This window comes from Phocoena phocoena, chromosome 13 (assembly GCF_963924675.1).
Source record: "Phocoena phocoena chromosome 13, mPhoPho1.1, whole genome shotgun sequence".
NCBI lineage: Eukaryota > Metazoa > Chordata > Mammalia > Artiodactyla > Phocoenidae > Phocoena > Phocoena phocoena.
In genome coordinates, this window is record NC_089231.1 from 24316064 (window position 1) to 24334892 (window position 18829).

An 18829-nucleotide genomic window follows, 5' to 3' on the forward strand; every position below is an offset into this window, starting at 1 on the left:
TTGGCCCCATTTCCAGTTTTTCTGCAGTGCTATTTCCTTCAAGGGGGTCTAAGCAAATGTGCTCTTGTTGAGGACGGGGGCTGTGGGTAATGCTCAGTCAGGCATAAGGGTGTTCCTTGCACCCACTGCCTGTGCAGGAAGATCCATCTGGAAGCCACAGATGCAAGCCCATGACCTCCTCCAGGAGCTGCCCACTCAGCCGCGTGAGGCCACGGTACCCCACAGTCTCCCTGTTAGCCAAACCTCCTGCTTGCACGGCTGCCAGGGAGCGCTCTGGGTCGGGGTTAGAGAGCCCGGGTCTGACCCCACTCCAGCCCTGCACGAGCCACATCGTCACTCCCTGAATTTCCACTTCCTCCGGCCGAGCCCGGGAAGTAAGCTCCCCCTGCCTGCTTGGCAGGTGTCTGGCGGGAGTGCACCGGAGACAGACTGTCCAGAGCTGCCCAGGGCTACCGAAGTGTCCTCTTTGCTGCCGCTGCTCCCAGGGTTCTGAGCCTCAGGACAGCTTCCTCCTGGCTTCTCGGAGGGCATAACTGCAGATTTCTCTAACTGACATCTCACAACCAGCAATGGCAGGCCCAAGGGACTTTGAGCTACCTTTCCCTAATACTGGACGTGGAATACAGCCCTGGATGTGGGACTCAAGGCCGGCTGGATGGGCGGGGACTGACCACCCCAAGGAGCGTCTCCTCTGCGCCCTCATATGCCACCAGACAGGAGAGGAATGTGAACGCAATGCAAGAATTAGAGGCCAGCAGGAAGGGCTGCCCACTGCCGCTCAGCCCTCAGCCACCCCACCTGGCTCACACAACCCTCCTAGAGGACACCAATCCCACTGTCGCCACCTCGTCCTTTCTGGATAACACGTGCAGGTGCTAGATGCATCCCGAATGCACGAGGCAGGGGTCCTGGCTGCTCCTGACGGGCTGTGAGCACCCTGCACCCCAATATGTCTATTTGCACAGTTTAGATTTCCTAGCAGGTGAGGCTGCCTGCTCAAGGCAGTTTAGGGGCAGAGTCAGAGATGATGCTGGCTCTCCAGCCTCCCCTAAGTGAGCCTGTGCGGAGATGGTGCAGACAGAAGCCAATGGAACTTTCTCCAAGCAGCCCTGAGGGGCTTGAGCTGCAGGGCTGACCTGACAGATTCAGGGTGGAGAGGAGCACATCTCCCCTCCCCACTCAGGACAACAGCGTGGCTCTGTACTCGAGCCTGCCGTAGGAGGCATGGTTTGGGGGACCAGCCTGCCTCCACTCCGCCTTGGGCTTGACTGTTTGGGGCAGCGATGGGTTAGTTCAGTGTTCCCGAGCATCGTCTGCAGAGCACCAGGTCCTCAGGATGCCAATACACGGTTAATAAAAGGGGTTCCATGGTAAATGGAGTTTGGGAAAGAGAACGAGGCACCCTTGCTGCAGAACTTCTCAGAGCCTTGAACATGAAGATACATGCTCAGGGGCTCGACGAGGAGGGAGTGGTGCGCAGGTGTAACTGCAGAGCATCTCACAGTATCGCTGTCATCTGGAAAATACTTTAGGGAAAGGTAAATTTACCAAAGGCCACAAATAAAACTACACACACATTCCCTCCAAGTTGCCCTTTCTTATTAGTGCAGGATTCTGGATTAGTTTCTTCTTTTATGGAGCTTCCACTTAAGGGAAGGCCAGCAGAGTCCTGGAGGGCAGGAGCAAGAAGACAGATGGTGGGCTTCCCTGGTGGCGCAGTGGTTGAGAGTCCACCTGCCGATGCAGGGGACACGGGTTCGTGCCCCGGTCCGGGAAGATCCCACATGCCGCGGAGCAACTGGGCCCGTGAGCCATGGCCGCTGAGCCTGCGCGTCCGGAGCCTGTGCTCCGCAGCGAGAGAGGCCGCGATAATGAGAGGCCTGTGCACGGCGATGAAGAGTGGCCCCCGCTTGCCACAACTAGAGAGAGCCCTCGCACAGAAACGAAGACCCAACACAGCCAAAAATAAATAAATAAACAAATGTGGGGTTTTAAAAAAAAAAAGAAGACAGATGGTCAAGGGGTGTCACAGTCCTGGCTCGGGCCAGTGCTGACTGCAGTATGGCTGGTGTGATGGTGATGCGTCTAGCTTTACTCCATGGGGTGAATCTGCAAGGCAGAGGTGCAGGGCCTCTCTGGATTCCTCTCACTCTTTACTGCCCCAGCCCACCAGCTCTAAGTCCCATTGGCCATACCTCCATATCATATCCCAGGCCAGACCTCTTCCCTCCCCTCACTGTCACCATAGTCCAAGCCACCTGGACATGCAGCAGCCTCCCAAGGTGGTCTCCTAGCTTCCGCTCCTGTGGCCCTAGAGGTCAAGTCAAACCCCTGCTCCAGACTCTTCATCACATCCAGAGAAACATCCCAAGTCCTTCCCTGGCTTAAAACGCTCTGCCTGCCCTAGCCCTGCCTACCTGACAGCTGCATCCCTTACCCGCTCATCTCCACCCTGCTACCTGTCACATCAGCCATACAGGTCTTTCTTTCTACTCACCAAACACTTCGAGCTTGTCCCGGCGGAGACCTCGACCAGGCTGCTCCCTTGCCCTTGCTAGCAAGCTCCCCCTTGTCGTTCAGCTGTTTCTCCTCTTTCAAGTCTCAGCTGGAAGGTCAAGACCATCCTCGACTCACCCTCCTGCCACCAACCACTCCACTTCACACCATGTGAATGATCTCCATTGCATTTATCCTGATGCCAGTTTTCTTCTTATTTGCATCTGATTTTGTTTGTCCGCCTCACCAGAATGTCAGTCCCGTGGGGCAGGGGCGTCTGTCTTTACCACCACTCAACACCCTACCCGTGCTGATAGCAGGGCCTGGCACACAGCGGACACTCGGCAGAGGGACATTGGTCAGTGACCTCTCCCAGCCTCACCTCCTGGTCTGAAAATGGGTCCCAAGAGGATCCCCAAGTCAGTCCCCAGCTCTCCTGTTTCATTTTCACAGCAGTTCAGGGCAGAAGGGAGATGGGATGGAGGAGAAAATGATCCCCAGAAAATGCCAAAGAGGCAAAGCTCTCAGAAAGGAGGACCTTCTGATTCCAGGAACCGGTGGGGCGTTTCCTGACCCGGGCTCTCACACAGGCTGCAACGTGATTCCAAGTCAGAACGGTCAGGGCTGCTCAGTGACAGGCGGGCAGCAGGATGGGAATAGGTGGGCCCGCCTAGCTCTTTCCACAAAGGACAGGAAGCTCATAGAAATCAGACCCTGTCCCTCTGCCAGGCCAAGGCCAAGGGTGGGACAAACTTCCCTCCCATCCAAGGCTGCCCTTGGCTGAGTTCTTCCCCCTTCCAGGTGGCCTTTGATAATCCTTTTAACCAAGGTGACCATATTGCTGAAACAGGAACACCTTGAAAGTAAAAGGGGAGCTATCAACAGGCATAACTCAGGCCTGTTCCCGGCAAACTGGAGCAGAGAGTCACACTGATTTTAACCCCATTTCACCAGATTAAAAACTCACAAAATAAAAGACAGGGAAAGAGACCCCAATATACTCCTAGAGAGGCTCATTCTCCAATCCTGTAGATTCTGGAAATTGTTAGTAGTGGGGGAGGAGAAGGAAGATTGGGATTTCTAGTCAGTCCCGAGACTCGGGTTACAGAGGACAGGCCTAGGCAAAGGTGATGCCAGGAGGGGTTACAGTGACCTTGGACACCTGCCACTTCCCCCGCCTTCAGTGAGGGGGTGCAGAGGGCAGGCCCTAGACAGCAGGAGGGCTCTGAGAAGAGGGAGGCGGCAGACACCCCTGCACCTCCCCCGCTGCAATTCCTTAGTATTTGTCAGGGGGGGCGCAATCCACGAAATAAAGCCCACGGTGAGTCCGCTGAGCCCTGGAGACCCCGGAGCCGAATGCAGTTGATACAGGTACGTGCACGCGCACGCATACACACACCGATCCAGCCCCGCCCCCCAGCCTCATGACGTCAGCAGGCTGTTCTGGGAAACTCTCCTGAAACGCTTTCTTCTGGCTCAGATGACACTTGACCCAGAAGGTGAATTAAAGCCATTATATTTATGTTTGATTTGAATTTGAGTTTAATTTTTTTTTAATGCTTCTTTCTCCCTCCAAAGGTCGCCAGTTTCTCTCAGGGCTACCTCAGGACTGATTCACATGACTTCTTGCTTTCCTACTGGCTTACTTGATTTTACTGGTTTTTCTTTGGTTCAACTGTCTGCACTTGACTGGTCCATGAACTGTCCTGATAGAAATATTGGAGTTTTCTGAGTTTTTCCACCAAGGTGCCACGTCTAGCATGGGACCACCTCCAACCCTAGCTGGGCTCTGGAGTAGAGCCTATGTGAGGGGCTGGCCACGGTTCTCTCCAAAAAGATCATTCACTGGGTCCCCTGCTCTCCCTGCGTTAGAGGGTCTCCATGGGGCCCCCTGGACTGAGAGGCCCCAAAGATGTGTAAGTGGAAATAAGATCCACGGGGCCAGTGATTTGGTAGTTATGGAGACTGATCTCATTCCATAGTGTTCAGTGACAGTGGTGATTTTGCTATTATTCACCAACAACACATACTTATCGAGGTCCTGCAATGTCAGGCCCTGTTCTAGGTGTGGGAAGCAACAGTGAACAAATGCAGCTGGGTCCCTGCCCTCACGGAGCTTACATTCTATGCGGAGAGTAGACAGTCACAGGTGGGGATATACTATCGTGCCAGGCAGTGGGAAGTTTAGTAAAGAAAAGCAAAGCTGGGTGAGGAGGTGGAAAGTGGCTGGAACTCAGGGGACAGCACTCGTTCACATCAGCCACAGAGTGCAGGACACAGGAACTCCTGGGGGGCAGAGTCCCAGGCGGGAAGAGGAGCACGGGACTGGGGGGGAGGTGCAGACCTGCCTGACATTCCCAGCCCAGCGGAAGGCTCTGAGGCTGGATAGTGAGAGGGTGGAAGAGGCTGGGGTCAGTGAGGCCACTGGCAGCGGCCAGGGGCCAGATTACAGGCCTTACCGGCCGTGGGCAAAGGGCTTCAAGCTCCCAGTTGAGCAAACGCGTGATCAGGCCTTGCACAATGCTGGCACGCGACAGAGGGCAGAGGCAGCAAGGATGATGTGGATGCCGACAAGCACATCTGCTTGGCAGATGCTTCCCTCTCTTCTTACATGCTTGGCTGCGAGCCAGCAGGGACGGCAGGTGTGAGACAACCCACCAGGACTCTCTTCAATAGTTGTGCAAACTCAACTCCGCTCAGGGCACTTTCCCATCCGTGCTTTCACCTGCTCTTTAGGGCAACCCCGTGCGGTAAGTGGGCAGGGTGTTGCGATGCCATTCGCATTCGTTGCTTAACCTCCACAAGCCTCAGTTTCATCATCTGTAAAATGGGGCGAATACCCACTCCCACAGAAGCACCTTGAACACTAACCAAATCTAAATTGAAATTATCTCCATTTCACAGATCATGAAACTGAAGCTTGAGCTCAAGTGCCCACAGTTGCTCCCCTCCTTGCAGCCCAGAGAATGGGGGCTAGTGAGTCAAGTGTATGTTATGACTAGATGTCTGTACCCACAAGAGTGTTCATTCACCCGTGAACAGTCTTGATCCAGATGTCTGAGTCAGTGGCTACATGTAGATAAGCCAGATGTTAGGATGATAATACCAAATTCCTATCTTCCTCTGAGGTCATGAATTAAGGGTAATGGTGTGAGTTTACCAACACTTATCACTGACTTTCTAAGTATCAGAAAGCTAGGGAAAACCTTCATGGGCCTTTGCCAAGAGAGTGAGTGTAGATCTCCACCGCAGACCCAGCATCTACACAGGCCTTCTCTGCCCCAGTCCCCAGACACTCTCAGGAGAGTGTCTGAAACTCATATGAAACTTCAATAATACGTATCGTATGAGCGTGTGCACTGGAGGAAATGCGTGCTTCACGGAAACGAAAGGGTAGGATTAGGACTCTATAAAAATATGTATTGAACAACCACAAACAGTTAAAAACGATTTTAAAAGGAAATTTTTGGATAGAAATTAGAAGAGTGATTGTCTCCGGGGCAGGGGGAAATTGACTAGAAAAGGACATGAGGGAACCTTTTGGAGTTAACGAAAATGTTCTACATTTTGTTAGAGGTGGTGATTATTACACAGCTAAGTGACTCATCAAACTGTACAACTGTAGTCTGTATATGTAGCATATGTAACTCTACCTCAGTAAAAAAGAGTATTGGAAAAAAGGATACTTTTTCCAGGAGCAACAAAAATGTAAAGAATGAATAAATCTAACTGGAGGTGTGTGGAATTTTAATGGAGAACCGTATAAAACTTAATATTGAGAACGATGGAAGAAATTAAATAGAGAGATATGCCAAGCTCACGGGTAGGATGATTCAATATTATAAAAAATGTCAATTCTGCCTAAATTAATTTATGAGTTTATTTAATGTTAATCAAAGTCCTGACTTGATATATTATTGCTAAAATGTGTATGTAGAGCGAAGGGCCAAGGTAAGCCAAGACAGTTTTGAAGAACAACTTGCCCTATTGCGTCTCAAGAATTACTGAAAAGCTATAGTGATTGGGGCAGTGTGGCATCAACTTAGTGATGGTCATCGGGAGAGAGACGACTCAGTAACAAACATCGGGCTGTCCATGCTGCTCTGAGGCCTGGCTGGGAGCCTATGTATCTGAGCAAGGTATGTCCGTGAAATGACTCTGTCCGTCCTTGAACCCCGCCTCCACTGAATAGTCCCTGAGTGAGCAGGCTAGAGTTTCAGACCAAGCTGACCTTGGTTCTTCGAAGTCAACTGATGCCTGGAAGCCAGTCCAAGGCAGAGCTCCACTGTCAGTGAAGTCAGCTCTGGAGGCTTCATCTTGTCTTCCTGCATCTTTGGCTCCCTGGGGGGCCAGGTGTCCAGAGACCAGGCATCCAGTGAGGCACCCACTGTTCTGGCTATGGGTTTTCCCCCACCTCTGCCAAGGATCCCTCATCTGACCCTGGGCAGGTCACTTAACCTCTCTATATCTCCAGCTACCTCTCTGTATCCACGTTTGGATAACTCTGTATCACAGAGTTATCAGGGGTGGAAGGGAGGATTTGATGTGCCAGTGGGCAGAAAAGCACCTGCTTGTGTGTAAAGCCCTCTTCAACTGTAGGAGGCTGTGGCCAGGAATCAAAGCCTCGACGTAAGGATGTAGCTTTTGAAGGAGAGTTTGGGGCATCAGCTAATAGCCAGGAGAATTCTTTAGGGGTGGAGTGGACAGGAGGCTCTGGCAGGGCCTCTTGAAATTATACCAGAGGGATCCACCATCAAAAGTCTAATCATGCTCAATGCATGACTGCTTGGGGTTGAAACTCAACGTTGCCATCACTGGTGGGGAATTGTTTAGCAGGGTTGGACACAGTCAGATGAGACCAGCTTCTTTCTTATCATCCAAGACAAAACCTGTCATTTTCCTGTTCTCTTCACTGTCACTTGTTATTTAATGTTATTTGTTGTCATATGCACACATACGCACCTGCATGCATTTGTCATTTACAAGTGTTTGATTTTTTTAATGTTGTAATCAAATTATGAGACTTCACACTTTTCTTTTTTGACTCACTCATGTGTGTGTACGTGTGTGTGTGTGTCTTATGTAGAAGCCTTCTCTTCCCCAAGATCATCAATATATTCTACATTTTCTCCTAAAGTATTTAAAGCATTCTAAAATGATTTTGGTCTTGAATCCATCTCCCATTTATATACTTTTGTGATTGATATGAAATAGGGTGACAGCTTTTTTTTTTCTTATAGGATAACCAACTATCTCGACACTGAATCGTATTTCCCTACCTACTGATTTGAAATGATATTTTTAGCAAATATTAAATTCCCATATGTGCATAAGTTTGTTTCTAGACTTTTTATTCTGTTCCATTGATCCAATTGTCTTTTCCTGGACCAATAAAATACCCTTTCTTTTATATTTTAATGTCTTCGTGGCTCACTGTCCTGTCTGTAGATTGACTGCTATTACTAAGCATTCATCTTTTCACAAGACTCAGAATAAACGTATCATGATACTGAATTTTGAAACAAGCATCCCAAAATGTACTGCCCCAAGTGTGTGTTTTCCCCATCATAGATTACACTTTTTTTTTTCTAAGAGCAGGGCTTCTTGTAAGAGCAATTTTAAAACTGCCCTTTGGGGATTGTCTTGCCAGTTGTCTTCCACAGCCTGTGAAAATGTTCCTGTCATTACTATTCATTTTTACAAACAAAACAAAACAAAAACACGTTGCTACCCAGCTCAAGAACCAGGCACTTCTCCAAGTGGGGCCGGAAGGCCTGGAACCTGGGGACCACTTGGGGGCGGGGGTGGGGAAGCGCTAACCCAGGTGCTGCTGACACAGGCCCAGAGCAGGGTGGGTGGGGGCGCAGAAAAGGGGGGATCAAAAAGACACTTTGAAAGATGAACTGGGTGTCGGGAATGTACCCCTTGCGCCACGTCTGCCCCTTCCTGCACCACCCATCCGTCCCCCATCTTTCTAGAACATGAGTCTAATTATATCACACGTCTGCCTGCTGGGATTCAAGCCCCTTAGTGTTCCGGCCCCAGCTCACTGTCTCGGTGCCTGAGTCTCACTGCTGAATCCCTAAAAAGGCCGTGGGGTCCCTGCTCTCTGGGACTGTATTTGAACTGAGCCCTCTACCAGGTACATCCTCCTCCACTTAGTTGTTATTCTGCTCTGGCTGCCCCAGCAAAGTAGCACAGACTGGGTAGCTAAACATCAGAAAATTCTCACAGTTCTTGAGGCTGGAAATCCAAGATCAAAGTGCCAGCAGGGTAGGTTTCTTCTGAGGCCTCTCTCCTTGATTGTAGATGACCATCTTCTCCCTGTGTCTTCCCAAGGTCTTCCCGCTATATGTGTCTGTGTCCTAATCTGCTCTTCCTATTAGGACACCAGTTATATGGGATAAGGGCCCACCCCAATGACCTCATTCTAGTTTAATTCCCTCTTTAAAGACCTTATCTCCAAATATAGGCAAATTCTGAGGTACTGGGGATGAGGACTTCAATATATGAAGTTACAGTTTAGCCCATAACATGTGGCAGGATCCTACTCAAACTTGAGGCCCTCTTCATTGTGTCTACAAGTTCCAGCTCATCCCCTCATTCCAGCTGGCTCTTTCCTGGGGACAAAACGAACACCTCCCTTTTCTGTTCCGCCACAGGTTGACTCTTATCCCTCTTGCAGCATCTATCACAACGCCCTCTAACGAGCTGTTCATGGGCCTGTGTGTTCCCTGCTACACTGTGAGCTACTTATACAAACCAGTCCTCTTCAGCTCCTAGCTTCTGTATGATAGTAAATATGTGACCTCCCCACTTTGGGTCTCAGGTATTCCACATAAATGAGAAAAGCGAGGCTCAGACTTGGCAAGTCTCTCCTCAGTGACTGCTCTCTGCATCAGAGTGCCTGGCATATGGTGAAGACTACAGCGCTCTTTGCTATTACCTGATCTTTGTTCAAGGGTGGGGCGTGTAAGTGTGACTGTCTGCAGAGATGTGAAATCACACACAGCAGGACTGAGATTGGTGGGAAGGGAAAGCAAATGTGCTGTGTGTCAGAGAGAGCTCTTGAGATGGGCCTTATTCCAGAAGAGGTGGTGCAATCATCATTAGAGTAGGAACAGCACGAAATTGGCCTCTCCACTGAGCCATGATCACAGGTGAGACAGAGGACTGTGGACTTTGGCTGCTCAGACAACTTTTCTGTGCGTGCTGCGAAGAAGAGCGGCATCAAGCAGCTGGCGGTGGGGCTAAGCCCAGCCTGCCCTGTGATGCTGGCTCTGCTCTCCGCCCAGCCAACCAGCCCCAACATCACTGGCCACCCTGGGGTCCTGCTTCCTCTCCAAGTGGCAACTAGATCATCAAAAGAACCTGCAGTACATTCTGCAGACACCAGATCCCTGCCTTTAGGAAAACCTCATGTCAAGTTCACTTGAGTGGGAAGTAGGGATGTATGCAGCTGTCAAAATGAGAGGAACAGATGGTGAAGACTCCAAAAGGACAGTCCCTTCCTTTCTCCAGGCTAACTTCACTCCCAGGAGTGGACAGCTCCTGTTAGTACTCATTACACTTCCCTCTCCTGGAGGCAGACTTTCCTGCGTTCAGGTGCCAACACCCCATCTCCAACCATCCATGTGGTTCCAGTGGAGCCACCCATCAGGGTTCCCCGTCCGCTTATAACCACAGGAGTGAGCATGTGACCCAAGCTGGGTCAGTCAGAATTCTTTCCTGGAGTTTTTCATGTTGGAGTCGGGGGAGAGGCTCAGTGCCATGATAATAACGATGGTGATACTGATAATAACAGCAGCTTTAATGATTAACACTTTAAAATGTCAGCACATCTCCTTTAGTTCATATGAAGTAGATTCTGTGATTAGCCCATTTTTCCGATAAGGAATCTGAGACTCAGAAAGTTGGCCCAATAAAGGCAGAGCAAGGATTCGAGCCCAGACACTCTGACTCCAGAAACGGCATGCTTGGGCACCTCCCCTGCGTGCCTCTCTCACAGTGAAACTGTGACACACAGCCGGCAGAGGTTGGTAGCTATGTTCCCCTGCAGAGGAAAGCCTGCAGAGAAAAGCAGATAGGAAAGATGGAAGTAGTCATCTGGAAACATTTGGGTTCTTCGTTCTGCTTCCTTTGCTTCTTTCCCCATCTCTTGTTTCAGCTACATGAGGCAATAACTGATCTGTTTTCCTAAAATGGTCCAAAATGAGTCTCTGTTGCTTGCACTCTGCCTTGCGATCCCATCTCCCGCCACCTACCTTTCTATCCTTGCTTTTCTCCCCTTTATCTTCCACCTCTCCTTTCCCTGACCCCTTTCATGAATCTGCTAAAGGACTAAAGTCTCCCTCTGCCTAAAAGAAATATCCCCTCTACCCTACTAAGTCTTGAACATCTTTATCTTTCCCTCTTCTTCCATACTGTTCTGGAAAGAGCTGTCACAAGTGTATCATCTGTTTAGTCCTTTTCCCCTTGCACCAGGCTCCTGCCCTTACCTTCCCGTGGAGGCCAGTCTTTCAAGACCAAATGCAGTGGTCTTTTCTCAATCTTCATCCTCTTTAACCTCTGTGGAACATTTGGCCCTGTTGATTCCCTCCTCCTTGAAATCCTCTTGCCTTGGCTTCCCTAACATTGCTTGATATTTTTCCTACCTCCTCAACACCCCCTTCCTCTCTTTCCTTCTTTGCATTCCCTAAGTGAATAAGCTTCCTAAGATTTGGATCTTGGCTCACATTGGCATTGACATGTTCTTTCCTGTGTTAAAAATTAAATACAGAATAGAGACAGGACTTGAAAATTCCCTGAGCAGACAAAACCATTTAAGCCACATAAACAAAATTTAATTTAGTTTATTCTGCAAGGCAAGCAAAACTTTATTTGGGCTACTTCTTATAAATGCCTGATAATCATAAAAGAAAATTAAGTCATCTTCCTTAAAATGATATGAGATAATTGCTTTTAACCCATCCTCTGCCATATGGAAACCCCCACTGAAATAACTAATCATTCATTGTAAAGATTAAACAACTCTCCACTTTCCCTTTATAAGCGATCCTGTAAAGGTCATGACCCTGAGCTTCATATCAGTCTTTGAATGTAAAAACTCCCAGTCCATGAACTGCTCTTATATGCAAAATAAATTCTTACTAAACACTATTTTTGACTTGGCGGGTTTAATTTTGCTGTTTCTGGATTTTTGACAGTTTCTGGTGTCAGAGGTGGGATCCAAAGACTCTCCCACCCCGACCCCAGCAACTCTGAGGTTGGTGAGCAAACCAGGTGCTGTATCCACAGAACCCTTTGAGCTCGCTGATTTCTCAACAACGGTGGAGTTCATGGTCAGGTCTCTCCTGGATCTGAGCCCTGCTCCCTTTTTGCATTTTGAGCTCTCTGACTTAATTGTGCATACCTGTACTTTGTTGAAGCTTTTGTTTGTTAAGTCACCCTCATCTGTTCCAAAGGGGGTGGAGAGTTCACGCTATTTCCTGTGTTTTGTAACAGCTATTGAAAAAAAAAGGCCCCTCATAGTTAAGTGATTTTGGGAAATCTAAAGGTAAAGATGGGGGTCTACCTGGTCTAAAACTTTTTCTCCACCTTCAAAAATTCCTGCTTCCTATATGTATACCCTCTATAAACCAGGATCTTGTGCCTTTTTGGAAAATAGGTGAAATTTTGGATAATTTGGAATTATAATGGCCACTTTGAGGAATCTTTAACTTAGATAAGATAATCCACCTTAGGGGGCACCCTTGAGACGAGAGGGTCCCAAACCTCTCAGACACAGTGGAATGCATTCTTTGATTGGTGTGAAGAAGCTTCTGATAGACAAAAATGACTCCAAAAATAGCTTATCTAAAAGATTCCTTACAGTGCACAAATTTTAAAATTTTAGTAAAATACTTCGGTCATCTGAGCAGGTAATCTTAGTCCATCTGCCAGAAATACAATCTGGATCCAGCTATTCTTTTGAATTTTACATTATTGTACCTGAGACATGGTTAAAATTTTTAAATGAAAGCTAGAAGATTTCTTTTTGTGCCTGTCTATATGTTTTTGTATATCTATGTATGTATGTATATTATATATATGAAATTATTTTTTAAAAATTCTATTGAATTGGCTTAAAGCAAAATAAGAGCTTATATGAATTAACTACCGCTAAAACTCTCAGAATTGTAGAAACTAACGCAAATGTTTTTCAGGTTCACATAATCTGCAATAATATTGGATAAATAAAAACTAGTTTAAGTTTGTTGATTTAATAAAAACAGGCATGTCTTCAGAATTGTTAGCATTAAAGGTAATGCAATCATACAATTTTTTCTACTTGTGTTTACCAGACAAATAAGCTCATACTATCTCTGTTACAAAATTTGTCAATGAGAAAAATAACTTAAGATGATGATTAGCTGTTTAATATTTAATCCAAGCATAATTGTTAAAAACAAGTAATTTAAATAGGTACAAATAAGATTAAAGTTTGTACTAAGTTAAGCTAAATAATGGATGTTCATTGAATATCTAGATAGTTTCCAAATAAGGTAACACACTGAGACATTCATTGCTAAATATAAATTTATATACTTTTGGCTTCTTAAGGTTTTACTGAGAGACAAAAGATATTTAGATCCAGTAATAAATATGTCTTTGCCACCTTAAAAATTGCACTATAAAAATCATACATCTCTAAAATATTATAAGTTTTTATAATTGTGTTTTTATAAATTCATTAATTTACTACAGGATACTACAGGATATGATAGACAGTTCACAAATGCCTGCTTCCTAGTTTTCACTGAAAAGTAAAGGTTACTGATAGTTAAAACTTATAATCAATATATAAAAATAAAACTACTAGACACAAAGAGTGAAGGGAAACAACTCTGGGAAGAAAATGGGCTGTATTTTTATATGAAGAGTATACAAGAAATATAGGATGTATTTTTGTTAAGGAAGAAAGAGAGTAATTTTATCCAAAAATAAAATGACTAGTTTTTCCAGAATAAGAAAAGAAAAGGGGGCTTCCCTGGTGGCGCAGTGGTTGAGAGTCCACCTGCCGATGCAGGGGACGTGGGTTCGTGCCCCGGTCTGGGAAGATCCCACATGCCGTGGAGCGGCTGGGCCCGTGAGCCATGGTCGCTGGGCCTGCGCGTCCGGAGCCTGTGCTCCGCAACGGGAGAGGCCACAGCAGTGAGAGGCCCGAATACCACAAAAAAAAAAAAAAAAAAGGAAGAAGACGAAGCCTAAATGGATACAAAATATTGCAGAAAGTTTGAGGAAAAGAAATTTTATGTTGTGAGATCAAAGCTGGTTAAAAGTGAATAAATTTATTTAAAAAGGTTTTTTAAGTGAACTCACTAATGTACAAACCTAGAGTTTAATTTTCTCTCTGTTAAAACCACAAAATTTCTTAGGTTATTGATCTATTCTTAGTAAAAGATTATAAAAAGTTTTTTTTTTTACCTTTAATGTAATCTGCCTAAGAAACAAAGATTTGTGTCCTATGAAAATATTTCCTGCACTTCACATTGTCTTTATTAAGTCTTTGATTACTTAGAAAAACTGAGTTTTTTCAAGATTAAAAAAGCTAAGGTTTGGAGGTTGTTTTTTTTTTTTTTATAACTATGTAATTTTCTGCATTTGCCTTTAAAGTCTTTTAATTGTCATTTGGTTGAATAACTAAGTATTGTTTCACAGTGACTTGTGCTCCTATTTGATCAAGTGCTTTAAATCTTTGGACATTTTTGATAAACTGTCCAAAATCAAATTCTAAATGAAGTCTTTTTTACTCAAACTAATTTGGGGATTTTTCAGAGGGCCCCTGGAGGATCTCAAAAGATGTGCTCTCTCTCCTTATAAAAAGAGAAATGTTAATTTATTTACTTTTATTTGCTATGTTAAATTGCATGGGAAATATTGTCAAATAAAAAGTAATGCTTGGGGGCTTCCCTGGTGGCGCAGTGGTTGAGAATACACCTACCGATGCAGGGGACACGGTTTCGTGCCCCGGTCTGGGAAGATCCCACATGCCGCGGAGCGGCTGGGCCCGAGAGCCATGGCCGCTGAGCCTGTGCGTCCGGAGCCTGTGCTCCGCAACGGGAGAGGCCACAACAGTGAGAGGCCCGCATACCGCAAAAAAAAAAAAAAAAAAATTACATGAAATTTCTAAAAATCTTTTTTATCCTGGTATAATGTTATCAGTCATAATTCTACCTATTATCTTAAAATATTGCATATCATAAAATTAATCAAATTTACTTGTCAATTGCATAATTTTTTAAAATAAATTCTTACCAGGTCTTTAACTATGGCTAATTTTAATCTTTTGTCATTCACAGTTATTGTTTTACTCTTGATTCTTCTCTGAAAGCATTTACAATAAACTACAGGCAAAATGCTTAATCTTCAAAGAGATTCATGGAAATGACCTTGACAGGTATTTTAAAATACAGGTTTCTTGTAGCTTTTATATCATAACACTGAATTGGGTATTTCTAAAATTCTAATGGAAAACTGACTGATTCATAAAACTGCTAACTGAAAAATCAAGCAGGAATTATTTACATGGGAAAGAATAAACTGATGAAAATGATTATAATTTTTATGACAATTTTAAAAATTGCTGGTTCTTTAATGGTTTATTTTCCAGAATTAAAGAACCCTTTTTTCTCTTCTCTTTTAATCTATCTATAACTTACTGCAATTCGGTATACTTTTGTAAACCAAAGTTGAAACATTTATCTTTTTCTCCCTGCCTGATCCCTCCAGAATTCAGAAACTCTTATCAAATATTATTATTTCTCAGGACAATATGTGTATTTACATAAGTCCAAAAAGAATCTGTTCTCTTTGTAACAGGATACAATTGGACAAGTCTTTGGCTGGCTTCTTAGCCTAAAGAGACTTTTAAAGGTCTAATATGAGATTCCTTGTTACCAATTTTAAGGGACTAAGGTTGACTTTACGGAACCAATAAAGCCCCTTGGATATTACCAAAGCTTTGACTGGAGTGTCATATTTGAGGCTATACATAGAATTACTATTGTTGCTATAACTGTATAAATAATCAAGCCAAGTTTAATAAGACTAGATTTATTTTATAAACAAATTAGTTTCTCTGTAGTTACCTTTGATAAAAATGGGGTGACATAAAAATTGTGTTGCAGTAGAAAGCTATAGTGTACCTGTTATTAGATTCTAGTTCTGTTGGTTGTCTTTGAGGTTTTGACATCTACCCGCAGACCTCAGAGAAACCACCACAACGGGTTATATATGGACAACCTTATGCCTGTTGCTGTGTGGGACACTCAAGAGGGTTCATCATAAAAGACAGTCCAGGGCTTCCCTGGTGGCGCAGTGGTTGAGAGTCCGCCTGCCAATGCAGGAGACACGGGTTCGTGCCCCGGTCCGGGAAGATCTCACATGCCGCAGAGCAGCTGGGCCCGTGAGCCATGGCTACTGAGCCTGCGTGTCCGGAGCCTGTGCTCTGCAACAGGAGAGGCCACAGCAGTGAGAGGCCTGCGTACCGCAAAAAAAAAAAAAATGACAGTCCAACTGCAAACCAGGACAATCCATCGGATTGAAACTATCATCCTCTTCCCATTATTTAAAGATGATCCTAACTCAAAACCAGACATTTTCTCAACTGCTGCTCTCCAAATTCAGAAACTGTGTTTATAATTTGCTCCAACCACTGACCTTTGTTTTTCTTTTGTTTCCATAGAAATGCTTCTTATAAATTACCTGCTTGCTCACCACGAGTAGAAGCCTAATTTAGGTGGAAGCTCACCTGTAACACCGCCTCCTGAAATTAAAATCCTCCTGTTCATCCTGTCCCAAGTAATCATAAGGACATGTGTCTGCTCACCCAACATGTGTTCCTATGTAAATAATTCAGAAAAAAAAAAAGGAAACCCAATTACAAATTATCCCAAACAAAATGTAGATTGACTTAGAAAGATAAAATCTGAATCAGATTGTAACTTTTTGATTTATTCAGTTGGTTAAATCTTGACTCCTGGGAATCTCTGCTCTGGGGAACTTTTCAATCCTTGGCTATTATTCTCTTATAGTCATCATATTAACCTCTCTAGTGCGCTGTATTCTCTCCAGGGTTTTAAGTACATTTTGGCAGCCACTTACATCCCAAGTGGAATCCCTCAGGCTCAGACAACTGGAAGAACTCAGTGATCTGACCTCCCTGTCTATGATAGCAATGCAACAGTGACTCATGACCATCTGTCCTGAAGACTCAACTAGCAGAAACAGTGACTATGTGATTCGTCCACCCAGCTCCATCAACAGTGGTAAGTGAGAGTGATGCTATACTAGTTGTGCATACTCTTAACCTGCCGAAAGAATGACCAAAGGAGGGGATTGTTAAAATTAAATACAAAATGGAGACTGGACTTGAAAATTCCATGAGCAGACAAAACCACTTAGGCCACATAAGTGAAGCTTAATTTACTTTATTCAGCAAAACAAGCAGAACTTAACTTGGGCCACTTCTTGTAAATGCCTGATAATCATAAAGGAAACTTAAGTCAGCTTTCCAAAAATGATACGAGTTAATCACTTTTAACCAATCCCCTGCCGTCTGGAAACCCTCGTCATAAATAACCAGTCATTGTAAAGGTTAAATAACTTCCTCACTTTCACTTTATTAGCTAACCTATAATGTCATGACCCTGAGCTCCATTTAAGTCTTTGAATTTAAAAGCTCTTATATGCACAATAAATTCTTACCAATTACTGTTTATTGATGATGGGTTTAATTTAGCCATTTCTGGATTTTTGACACCTGTCAATCCCATTTGTCTCCTTGTTTGCACATCCCCACTATGACCCTAAATCAGTACCTCTGTCTCTGGCCCCTCCCCCTCCAGCCACGATGGCCCACTGACAGCATCTGCATGCTCCGCCAGCACTTACGTTCAACACGCCACAAACAACCCCTGGATAGTCATTAAGAGAAAGATAACATCGGACCCATCCCTCATACCATACACCAGAATAAATTCCAAATGGATTACAAATCTATATTTAAGAAGTGAACTCATATAAACATTAGAATAAAGACTAAATCTGCAAGATTGAAATCACACACCATTTACTAGGAAAAATCAATAATAGTAAACCTTCAGACACATTCTGGCTAAACTATTAAACTTAGAAAATAAAAAAGTATATATTTTTCACATCCAGGACAAAAAGAAATTCGCTTGCAAAGAGAAAAAGTGTGCAGGTTTCACGTGTCTTTCCAGCAGCAATCAGTGCCAGAACAAAGGAGAAACGTCTACAAGGAAAAAGAATATGATCCAAGTGGATTCTATTCAGCCAAGTTGGAGCTTAAGTATCAATATAAAGGCAAGAGCTCACATTTTCAGACATGACTCGGAAAATACAGCATCTATGAGCCCTTTTGAGAAATCTACTTGATGGCGAAATCTCACTCACTAAATGAATTGAAATAAAGAGCCCTGTTATTATGAAGCCATAGAAATGGGTCTGGTGGGGAACACAGAATCCACTTAGATATAGGAGCACTATTAAACATCTGAGATAATTATGGCTTCAGAATGCAGAATGAAATGTTACAACTCTGACAAAATTGACAAAGTTAAAATAATATAAGCATCAAAATTCGGAGGAAGGAGAGGTCAAGATGAAGGACATATCTATTTGTTAATCCCCTATCTTTCCTAGCAAGTAATCAACCAATCCTCTCTATATGGAAACTAGCATTTTTAAAAAACCCACAATGACTCCAACTTCTTAAATTTCCTTACATTTCATGGCATCTTTTAGGAAATATTTTCCCTTGTAGAGAAAAAAAAACCAAACAATTACCTTAAGTAGTTTGATCTAAGCATTTGTTTCTATTAAATTCATTCAAAGTTAAATGCAGTATTTATTTTTAAAAATATGTCACATATGGAATGATACTATCCTTACAGAATTTTTTTAACATCTTTATTGGAGTATAATTGCTTTACAATGGTGCGTTAATTTCTACTTTATAACAAAATGAATCAGCCATACACAGACATATATCCCCATATCTCTTCCCTCTTGTGTCTCCCTCTCACCCTCCCTATCCCACCCCGCTAGGTGGTCACAGAGCACAGAGCTGATCTCCCTGTGCTATGCGGCTGCTTCCCACTAGCTATCTATTTTATATTTGGTAGTATATATAAGTCCCTGCCACTGTCTCACTTCATCCCAGCTTTCCCTTCACCCTTCCCGTGTCCTCAAGTTCATTCTCTACGTCTGTGTCTTTATTCCTGTCCTGCCCCTAGGTTCTTCATAACCTTTTTTTTTTTTTTTAGAT